Source organism: Eptatretus burgeri, chromosome 12 (genome assembly GCF_056783735.1).
Source record: "Eptatretus burgeri isolate ZD-2024b chromosome 12, Ebu_testis_v1, whole genome shotgun sequence".
Taxonomy (NCBI): Eukaryota; Metazoa; Chordata; class Myxini; order Myxiniformes; family Myxinidae; genus Eptatretus; species Eptatretus burgeri.
Genome location: NC_140972.1, coordinates 69,180,453 through 69,192,562, shown reverse-complemented (window position 1 = coordinate 69,192,562; position 12,110 = coordinate 69,180,453). Strand labels below are relative to the sequence as shown.

Genomic DNA, 12,110 nt, shown 5'->3' with positions numbered 1-12,110 from the left:
CAGGTACACTGACGTCACTGAGGTTGTTTGACGTCACAATGACAATTCCAACAATACATAAGGTAGAGACGTATTGTTGAAACGTCACTTGGAGGATCGACGGACGGCAGAGATGTTGGTTCTTATCGCGCTCTTCGTGCTGGTCGTCGTCGGTGGGACATCGCGACCTCCGCAGCAGGTAAGTGGGGATTGTAAGAGATGACGGACTCGGGAAGGAACTCAACACGAAAGTGGGGATTTGTAAGATACCCTCGGGGAAAGGAACACACAAACTGTCACACGTTGGTACTTTTTCAAGTTGGTAAACCGGATACATTTGTGATTTTACAGGGAACCTGTTTGGGACATTTTCTTTTGTCTTATCCGAGTTTAATTTCATTGTAATCGGATCCATTTATAAAAGCTGTCATCCTTGTGCACCAGATCCAGAATATCCCGTCACAATTAGGACAGCCGTCTTAACGTTCTTTCCCTTCAGAGACCAAATTAAGATGGCTGTCTTGTCCAATGGCAATCTTTGGGAGAAGTCAAAGATTCCTGGAGTAGCGTTTAAAAAGGAGTAGGCCAGTGTGTGTTGGTGCACAGTTTACATCCCATATTTAATCTTCCTTGTCTGTCCATTCAATGGTTGCGATCTCTCATTGCCATGAGGATGTGATGAGGAATACAAAAGAGAGTTTATCTTTAGTTAGAAACTGCAGGTTTTGGGTTAACTTTACTCACCAAGCAAAGTTGGAATGTGTCCCTTCAAGAAGCTCCTTCATGGTCTAGTCGATGGAGGAATCTTCAGGGGACACTTTACTCATTGGTGGACGTTAAAGATCCCACGGTGTTTCTCACAAAGAGTAGGCGAGTTATCACCAGCATTCTGAACAAATCACAAATTCCTTTCAAACCCTTTTACAAAACTGTTCTTGTCAAACATGGTCACAAAACGAATGTACCCAGTGAGAGTAAAATGACACCTTCATGCTGGAGAGGATTGAAAACGGGATGATGAGGATGATGATGATGATGAGGATGATGATGATGAAATGTACCTTGAAAAGTTGGGTCTAAACCCTTATCTTTAACAAATGATAAATTCTCATACATTCCATGACCCGTTGTGTTTGAACTCGAAAAAAAATTTCACCAACATCTTGTTCTTTGTCACGAAGTTTTGGATTTTGTTAAATAATTGTAAATATATTGTTTAGTTTAATTTGAAATGTAATAAACTTTTCTCCTGTCCCTGCCCTTTTCCATGTCCATAGATTTACCAGAATGAGGCTGCGGAGGAACCACCGATCTCCACATTTTGTGATGAGGTCTTCGTCTCCATTGCCATCTTCTTATTTGTGGTGGTGATATCGTTTCGACCATCGTCGTGCTTCAATATTAAGAAGAGGCACAACAAAAAGCCCCACGTTCACTGGCAAGGAACACAAGTGACATTTTCATTAATATTATAATTCCTTCATCCAAGGGGACAAGATCGCTCAGGAATTTTAAACGAATTTACATTTAATTTTCACAAATAACGAGCAGAGTACCCTTCCTCTGGGTGGGTCGAGTTTGAACATTACTTGCTGAAAAAGTGAAGTCTGTGTTTTCAAGAAGACTGCTGATGTTTGTGTGGTGTGTGTTTAAAAGGTTCTCGATGGTTTTCAGGTCTAAAGGGTATGTTCCAATTGAAGTTAGGGTCGAAGGGGTTGAAAGGGTCCAGTTTCTCAGGCTTGTAAAAATGTTCTAACAAGGTTAACTGGTCTAAAGCTCGAAGTTGTCAATTGTGAAATCTGTCTGAAAGGTGTAAAGGGTCCAAATTGTGTGAAGGTCCAAGGGGTCCAAAGGGACTTCAGGGAAGTAAAGGTTTAAAGTTTCTGTGGGGTGAAATGGTTAATGGGTTCCAAAAGGTGAAGGGGTCTAAAGGGTCTTCAAGGGTCATGGGGGTCTTTACGGTTTTGGTGCACTGAGCGATCTTGATGTTCTTTGGGATTTTATCATTATTTGGGGGTCTGAAAGGTCATGGGGGTCTTCAGGATCTTAAGAATTTTAGGAAAGGTTCCTGTTATTAACAACGCTGACATTTGGTTTGTTCAACATTTTGATAATCCTCATACTCACGTGGAGCATCGGTAGCCTCTCTCTCTCTCTCTCTGTCTCTCTGTCTCTCTGTCTCTCTGTCTCTCTGTCTCTCTCTGTCTCTCTGTCTCTCTGTCTCTCTGTCTCTCTGTGTCTCTGTGTCTCTGTGTCTCTCTGTCTCTCTGTCTCTCTGTCTCTCTGTCTCTCTGTGTCTCTCTCTGTCTCTCTGTCTCTCTGTCTCTCTGTCTCTCTCTCTCTGTCTCTGTCTCTGTCTCTGTCTCTGTCTCTGTCTCTGTCTCTCTCTCTCTCTCCACAGCTGTTGCTCACTTGGCACATGCGTGGAATCCATCGGTCACTGCCTAAGCAGGATCCTGAGCAAGGGTTACACGAGATGTTTTGCCATTGCCTTCCCAGCAGTAGTTTTGTCAGGAATTTTAATTTGGCCATATTGCCACCAATAGCGTGCCCACACTTCATTCTCAAACATCACCGTGGGGATCTTTCACGTCCATCAACTGATGGCAGACGGGACACCCAGTTTAACGTACATCGGAGGAACGGCACACACATTGATTATTCATCCAGTCGGTGAAACACTCAGGATGCTAACCCAGGCTAGTGAGACAGCTTCGAGTCAAGTGTGCGTTCCTGGAGGCCATCCTTTCAGCCCAGGTCATATCTTCATGCATTTCTTCCGGTTAAACGTTAAACTTTGCCTGCATGTGGAGCTTTTGAAACGCAGTGTGTGAGAAGGGACCGCTAGAAATGGGAGACAGCCGAACGTGCGACCTTACAAACATATGGACAGACACCACACTTCACATTATATAATAGTTACTGTACTTCATTTTAGCTCAAACTGATAAGTATTGTGTCTGTTTCTTGCAGTTTTGGATGTGGACGCAAACATTTAAAGAACAAAATTGGAACGAAAGAGCAGCCGTTGCTCGAGGAGGTTCCAAAAACAGAAACAGTGGAGCTGCAGGATGTAAAGGAACAGGATCAGAGGATGATGTTGTGGCAGAGAGAGAATGAAAAACTACAGGAGATGGGGGAAAAGTTGCACCAAAAAGAGGAAGAACTGAAAGAAAGAGAACTGTTAGTTCAGCTTGGAGAGCAAACAGTTCAGGAAAAAGTTGTGCAACAAAAATATGAGGAAGAGGAATGGACGAAAGAGAAAGAAAAGCAGAAGGAAATCGAAAAAGAACAGCAGAGGAAAAGCAAGGAAGAAGAAATGAGGAAAAAAAATGAAGAAGAGGAGATAAAAAAGCAGAATGAAGAGCTAAAGAAAAGAAAGACGGCAGAGTGGAGGCAAATAGAGGAGGAAGATCGGAGAGAATTCCAAAAATTTGTGCAATGGAGGGAATCAGTGTATCAGGAGCATACACGTGCATGGCTTGAGATCGAACGAAAAGAGAAAGAGGTTCTCAAGAGTGAGTACATGGTGGAGAAATTACAGAAAGGGATTTCTGAACTCGAGGGAATGGAGCAGGAAAAACGGGCTCAATTCGAAAAAAGGAAGATGTTAAAAGAAGGGGAAATAAAACACAGAGAGATTGAGACATGCCGGCAAGAGGAAGAGATTAGAGAACGAGAAAAGGATGTTGAGAAAATGGAGAGAATGTTGAACCAACGAGAAGAGGAGGAGCGTGGTCGGCAAGAGCGATTTTTAGAGACCAAAAAAAGAAAAGAGGAAGAGTTGTTCCGGAGAGAGAAAGAGGTACATCAGCTGGAGCAGGAGATTTATAAGAGGGAAAAAGATGTGCACTCTCGGGAACAAGAGGTTTGGCGAAGTGAGGGGAAGGAGGAAAAACGACGAGAGGAGGAAGAACAGAGACGAGTGGAACAGGAAAACCGGAGACAACGAGAAGAGGAAAACCGGAGATTAAGAGAGGAAGAACAGAGACGAGTAGAACAGGAAAAGCAGAGACGACGAGAACAGGAAGAACAGGAACAACGAGAACAGGAAAAGCAGAAACCACCAGGACAGGAAGAACAGAAACGACTTGAACAGGAACAACTGAGATTAAGTGCAGAAGAAGAAAGACGACTCAAACAGGAAGAACAGAAACGACTGCAACAGGAAGAACAGAGACAAATAGAACAGGAAGAACAGAGAGGACGAGGACAGGAAGAACAGAGACGAGTGGAACAGAAAAAAGAGACAGTAACTGAACAAGAACTCAAAAAACCTTGTAAAAAATCTGACGAGACCAACGAGGAGGCAGAAGCAAATGTTGATGCAGAGGAGGCAGAACATGTGCAAAAGATTGCTGACTGGAAACTGCATCGACAGCAAAAACGGAATGAGAATGTCATTGAGTGGTCTCAAAATTGGAATGAGAAACAACGGGTGAAGCAGCAAGAGAAACAGCTGCTCAAAGAAAAGGAAAAAAAATTCAACAAACAAATGAAGAAGCAAAGACGGGCAGAAAAGAAAAGTACAGAAATTGAACTGAAACCCCATGGTGTTGGTGTGATACAGCAACAACAGAAGCCTCGCCATGATAGCGAGCCACAACAACAGAAGCCTCGCCATGATAGTGAGCCACAACAGAAGCCTCGCCATGATAGCGAGCCACAACAACAGAAGCCTCGTCATGATAAAGAACCACAACAACAGAAGCCTCGCCATGATAGTGAGCCACAACAACAGAAGCCTCGCCATGATAGCGAGCCACAACAACAGAAGCCTCGCCATGATAGTGAGCCACAACAACAGAAGCCTCGCCATGATAGCAAGCCACAACAGCAGCAACAGCAAACACAAGATGTTGTTCAAGGGTTACAGCAGGAACAGAAGCCTCATTCTCACCAAGTGCTGCAACAGCAGCAGAAGCAGCATGGTGTTGAGGGGCCCGGCCATATTCAGGACCTTCAACAGGTAAGCATTCTTACAGGTAAACACTTGATTTGACGAAGAATAATATCCTCAATTGTAGAGATAATTGTGATTATAATCTTGGTGGAAAGGTAACTTATTGGCACAGTCATCTCCACGCAGGATAAATCACAAGTATTTTAACTCCCCTTGATTGGATTAGATCAACGAATTCACCTTTTCACTGATTACCTGTTTTATCAGTGATTTTCATTCTGTGCCACATCCTGAACAAGTTATCAAACTGATGAACATATCAATGTATTTAATCTTTCTTATTTTTATTGTTTTTCCAAAGACCCCTCAGAAGAGACGCCCGTTCCCTCCTCCACCACCGTCATACGTCAAACCATCCTACCGGATGGAACGTAAGTTACAAAGAATCTTACCTTACAATACACGTTATCCGAAACTTTGTCTAAATTAGATGTTCTTCACCTCCATCATGCCCCATTTCGTCTGTGCTTCAGAAGTGTTGAAAACAAATCAATATTTTGCTTCACTTGAAACCAGACAAGCACCAAACAAATATTACAATTGGTGGAAGTCTGGGATGAGTGTCAGTGATTCCACACAGTAGTCATTGTGTACACTTGGATGTTCATTAAAATTAATTGTTTGAAAAATCTAAATTTTTATTAAAACCCACTTTCATTCAGTGATGAAAGACTTGAGCTCTCTTCCATGAAGCACTCCATCATGATTCACTTCTACGTCATCAGATGAGGTTTCGTTATTTTAATTCGGACAGTAAGTGGGGATTTGTGGGCTCTGTATGAAGCACAGGAATGATGGAACAAATTGCAGAAATTCCCTTGTAAGGTGACAGAAACTAAACGATCATGCAAGTCCAGTGGGAGTTGGTGATGGAGAAAATCAAGAAGTGAAGGTGGAGGGAAAAGTGAAATAAAACATGAACTGAAATCTAGAAAATGAGGGAAATGGAGAAACACAGAGATGGAGAGAGATAGATATTCATTGCAGGGTTGTGATGGAAGGCAGGACAATGATGGAGATTATGATGACAATGCTGTTCAGTGGTTTTGACTTCCTTTTGTTGATGTGACTGCAGAGGAAGAAGTCATATTTATGGCCGCTGGAGAGGAAGATGCCATGTTTGGCTGTGATTCCCTCATCACTCCTTCATGCAAGCTCTCCAGGAATGCAAAGCGATTCACCAGGCTCATGCAGATGGCTGATTCAAGCTTTTTCAAATGAACAATCTCCAGAACTAAGGTACGGTAAACACTTGATGGACTGATTTCATCACCTGGATCCTTTTTGTGTCCATGTTTGTCAATCTGTCACTTCCTTGTTCAAAATATCATGATGAGAACGAAATAATTCCAAGAGTAGAGAATTTAATAAGTTGAGTGAATCCATCAAGCAAGTGAAGTCTCTCCCTGGTTCATACAATCAATGCCAATCATGAAGGGAACTGCAGATATTAACCCTTGGTGTTCGCTGCTTGACTTCATCACTGTACATCATGTGTGACTTCATCACTGAATGTCATGCACGACTTCATTACTGTACATCATGTGTGACTTCATTACTGTACATCATGTGTGACTTCATTACTGTACATCATGTGTGACGTCATCACTGAATATCATGCACGAATTAATCACTGAATATCATGCATGATGTCATTTCTGTACATCATGTGTGACTTCATTACTGGACGTCATGCGTGACTTCATCACTGTACATCATGGATGACGTCATTTCTGTACATCGTGTGTGACTTCATTACTGTAATAACAAACACATTTAAACTTGAACGTTGTATTTACATTTCTTCCCCTCCATTTAGCTGCTGCCATCATCTGGATTGACTTCAAATATTCTGCTGAATCATCTCCAGTCTGAACTGTGACCATGGTCTCCTCCACCTCATCGACTCAAGGACTTGGTCAATCAGAAATCCGATTCGTTTTTTTCCCAACATCCTTCACCCCAACCAGCTTACCAAACCCACCTGCAGATTCCATGCAAACAACTTCAAGCAAGATCTCATTCAAATCCTGTCCTTAAAACATTCAATGTTGTAATTATTGAAAAATTTCTCGTCTCATAACTTTTCCTGAATAAAGGTTCCTTTCCATGAGTATCTTTCCATGTTTCTTTCACCTTGGTTTCTCATTTTACTCTCTCATCCAAACCTCCACCCTTCAGTTATTCCAGTTCAACGACGGGTGTTCAGTTTCTTGTTTGACCAAAAAAAACATTGTTTTGTTTTCAACATTGTCTTCCTTGATATCATTGCAGTTCATCCATCTCTGTCTCCTCTTGATCAAGGAGATTTGTAAACAGCCTGACCTTGCTTTTTCAGAATGTTCTCAACCTCTGAAATGATTTCCTCATTCTCACAAAAACTGTTTCTCCAAAGGTCTTCCTTTAACTTGGGAAACAGAAAGACACATAAAGGAACTGGATCTACAGAAAATGTCTGGAGAAGCAGTTAAAAGTCACAGTTTGGTTGCTGCAGTCAATGCAACCAAGACTATATTTTGTAATGCATTGTTCTGGAGAATCAACACTCCTCCACGCATCTTTCCCCGGTTCCTGTTGTTGATAGCATCTTACAACTGTGGCAGTTCATCAGCACAGTAATCCTCAATATAATGTCTCTCACCTGATGAAATGGAGAGTCATGAGAGCCTTGACACTGCAATCCCACAAAAAGTAGCCACAACCTTTCCAGATGACACTTCAATGTTGTTGTACGTCCAGGGAGGTAAGACGAGCACCAAGGGTTCATCGTACAATCGGGACCGGATTCAGTCACATGCCAGACAGGCCATGGCCTCAGGCATCATTTGAAGGGGCCCCACACCTATTTTTTTGGATGAAGCCTTCACCAATCTCTACAAAACTGAATTTGAAAAGACAAATAGGGCATTGGATATGGCTTCAACATTTAAAATGGCCTAGGGCCCCGCAACGTCTTAATCTGGCCGTAGGCACAATGTGTGCTTACACGGCATGCTCTGCTATTTGGTCTCAAGATCAAAGCAGTGAACCCATAACTCTTCCTGAATCACAATCGTGTTCATGACGCCCTCGACGTTTGTTTTAAACTGTTTAAAATTTTCCCTGGAGGTCAAATCAATCTCTCTTCAAATCAGCAGTCAATATCCTGGGAACCCATCTCACTGAGAACTTTCACATGATGGATAAAATTCTAGTATCCAGATCTGATTCTCGGTGAGGATGGACTGCCCTGACCCAGTGATTGGACTCGATCTCACCAACGTACCTGTTCATCTTCTGCTGTTGGTCAAAAGCTTGTGGAATGTATCAACCTCTTCGAGTGTGGTTGCCTCTTTGGGACATCATGATCTTGGCTCAGACTCAGTGCTGTTTCTTTCTCAAAGAAATTCAGTTGCCCAGTTGTTATTTTTCAGGGGCGCATGATGGGACATCATCTCCCAGTGTTACCGCCACGTCCTCATGAATTCCCTTTGACAAACTCATGGTGAGACTTCTGTTCAGATGTCTTGCGAAAATAAACAAAAGGTTGTTTATAAATAAATAAAAACAAGAGTGCATCGATCGACGATTGATATTTATTGGGTCTGAACAAATCATTAAATGAGTCAAGCTGGAGACTTTCTGAATGGCCGTCAACATGCTTCTCATTGGCTCCCTCTATCATTTCATTTTCATTGTTCCTTCCACACCTCTCTTTCGTAATCCTTCCTATCTCATCATATGTCCAGTCCATGCTCGGTGTTATCTTAATGGCCTTCAACAGTGTTATCTTCATCCAACACCTCCACCTTTTCATCTCCAACTCCCTTTCATGATATCAACCATCCTTCATAACATTTCTCCCAAAATGTTCAGCAAATCTTTATGAATATTTTATTATTATTGAACTGAATAAATGTTCTATTTCTGTTTATACAAATTAATCAATAAAAACCATCTGTGGTAAAAATCATCTTGTGAAGAAAATGAAATCTCATCAAATGGACTCAACACAAAATGTTTTGGGGGAATCGTCCACTCGTTCAGTCCTTCTTCATTCATATGCAGCACAAAGTTGTGGGGTAGCATCATTGGCTGACGGCATGACTATGTCAGTGATGCAATGCCCTATGCTGGTTCGGGCAGGGATTTGGAATTTGTTCATGGTGCTGATGATGGCTCACCTTGTCTTCACAAAGGACACCTTGGGATCTTCAACGTCCAACAACTAATGCTGGCAGACGAGACGCCCAGCTTAACATCCATCCAAGGGTGGGTACACTCATTGATGAATCACTGTGCCTGTCAAATACCGGGATGACAGTTTATATCATGGTCAGAATTCCATCCCAGGCTAGGCAGTTTTGAGGAGAGTGTGTATCTCTCACCCATTCAGTCCGCTCAAGTTCAGTCCTCACAAGAACCTTTTCAGTTTGTCTGAAAACCAGACAATAAATCCACATTTTCAGGAAACATCTGAAAACTATTTTGTTTCTCGACATCATATTTGGTATAATTTTCCTTATTTTTATTTTGTTAATAAAAAACTGAATTAATGGCATTTAAAGAGTTTTAATCAAGATATTTCAATGTAGTTATGGAATGTTGGCTGCACTGCCTTATCAGCATCATTCAGTGCTCATCCCAAAATTGTACACCTCCTACAAAGGTGTGTGCTCACACCATGTGTAAGCTGCTCCTGAAAGCTACTTGTGAGCCATCTGGGTTTCATTTGCTCATTTCCAGGAGACATACCATTTGGTTCTGAAATATGAAAACGAGACAATTGTAGAGATGGAGAAAAATAATGTTCCGACATTGTGAGTTGTTCCACGCATGATGGATGTGTTTGTACAAGTCTTCTCTCTGGAGAGAGATGTTGTACCTTGAAGTCCTGTACTTGCCACTGATGTTGAGAGGGTGAGCCGAGATTGTGAAGCTCGTGTGCTCACCTCACGAACATTTGCCCAGCCTGACTGTCTCAACAATGTATCGGTGAAACCGACCACGAAGATTGGATGTGATGAGATTTTCTGCATGATGGAACATTCGGACTGTGAATGATGGAAATGATAATCGGACAGATTCCAAGAAAAACGGTTCATGTTGATAATGACGTCAGCAGACTTGGCATTGACCTTGTGGCTCGATCTGAGACTCACCTGACCAACACAGCAAGATAACTTCACATTCTTCTGATCGGCAAACCTGAGGGACAAAAGTAGGAATACGGTGTGGGCTTTGTAATTACGAAACATACCCATCAGAGATGGGGAATCCCCCGCCATTGAAAAATAATTGAAATCAGATAAGCGTTTTTCAATTTCTGACAAAAAACATTTTTTTCAAGATGGCCGCCCCAGTCGGCCATCTTGGATCCGGCCACGCCCAAAATCAATAGGGTTCTTCCTTTTCAGGTGTTGCATGTGTTACCCAAATTTCAAATCGATATGGCAAACAGTTTATGAGTTATCGCACTCACAGCGATAAATGTTGACGCCCAGCCAGCCGGACGGACGACCCGGGTGACAACAATATCCCCCTTCCGCCACGTGGCGGGGGATAACAAGAGCGGAGTCGATGGTGCGTCATCGCAAATTCCCACACTTCCCTCCTCAAGCAACGTTGAGAGATGGAAGAAGTTCATTTTTCAAATGTCATTTACTCAACAACAAAGGTTTTGAGGGTGTGGGTATGTGGCTCTGTGAGGGGTGTGTGTATGCGGCTGTGAGGGGTGTGGGTATGCGGCTGTGTGAGGGGTGTGGGTATGCGGCTGTGTGAGGGGTGTGTGTATGCGGCTGTGTGAGGGGTGTGGGTATGCGGCTGTGTGAGGGGTGTGGGTATGCGGCTGTGTGAGGGGTGTGGGTATGCAGCTCTGTGAGGGGTGTGTGTATACGGCTGTGTGAGGGGTGTGGGTATGCGGCTGTGTGAGGGGTGTGGGTATGTAGCTCTGTGAGGGGTGTGTGTATGCGGCTGTGTGAGGGGTGTGTGTATGCTGCTGTGTGAGGGGTGTGTGTATGCTGCTGTTTGAGGAGTGTGGTGAGGTGCCAGGGCATGCCATGGTGGGATGAGGGTTGCTGGGAAGGTGGGTAGGGGGGGGTGAGGGAATCGATGCTTCACTACACGTCGCTATACACTCTGTGAGTCATTATTTGAACAAATTCATTTAATTTGTTTAACTTCTGCAGTTCGCGGTGAAGACTGGCTTTGAAGTTAAGAGGATCCTACATGGTATACAGCGACAGTCTGGCCAGTCGTTCTTCATCATCCATTTAATTGGAGTGCTTGATTGAGTGTTTGAGTTGTCGGCAACTAAACCGTCTCCCCCACCGGGTTACCCGGTGAGGAGGGTGTTTGGATATGGACACCCAGCAGGATTAAAAACAAAACCTGTCAAAGGGCGGAGGAGCTCCTTGTGAGCCAACGGCCATCCATATCTCGTGCCCAACTGTGTCTGCGGACGTCCTCCTGCAGTTGCGTTACTTCTTTTTAGGAGGTTGGTGGCAGGATTTGCACTCTGGCCACCATAAAACCCTTCACTCTGCAAAACACAAAACGCAAAGAAATCTGAAGACCCACTCTGTGGGAGTCCCTCCTCTGTAGCTGCCCTTCGCAGGGTTGGGGCAAAGCCTTCGGCATCTGCACTCTTTAATGACAGAAGTAAAACCACAGGGTAAACTTTCCGGGCCAGATTGTGGTAGTGTTTCAGGTTTATGCTGAGGTGTCGTCCACCAGATGGCGGTCTCTTTAGGCTCACCTGACGTGGTCCCTTCGGGAGGGTGCCTGGATTGTCTTGTCCCTAAGAGAGAATGATCACATGTCTCTGTTATCATCTGAACTCAGTGTTTGGGCATTGGTATTGCAGCTCTCTCTGAGGTTCGGAGACCGGATTGTTGCGAGATCATAGCGGGTGGTCACACCTATGATTGGTCTGGTTGCTCTGATGGTTACCATGTCTAAACAGATGCTGTAGCTGTGTCCAATGAGCTGACTCCAATGATAATTGAGGTAACACCTCAACGAGCATATTATGTGAGTTAGGATTCGTCACTCATTCGGTGCCGTTTATTTGGTCTCTGTTTGTGCTCCGACTGAGGCGAGTGATCTCACCGTGAAGGACGCATTCTATGCCACGAGTCTGTGGTTGATCAGTGCCACAGGCAAGATACTCTTCTCATCTTGGGGGATT

The 12,110-nt window shown here is 43.5% G+C and overlaps 1 long non-coding RNA gene across 1 annotated transcript; it reads left to right on the top strand.

Annotated features, from left to right (window-relative positions):
* The first annotated feature begins 5,235 nt into the window (after positions 1-5,235).
* On the top strand, positions 5,236-7,011 carry LOC147015868 (uncharacterized). Its single transcript, XR_015050131.1, has 3 exons — positions 5,236-5,313; positions 6,018-6,181; positions 6,762-7,011. It is a non-coding gene; the product is annotated as an uncharacterized LOC147015868 (long non-coding RNA).
* Positions 7,012-12,110: the final 5,099 nt, after the last annotated feature.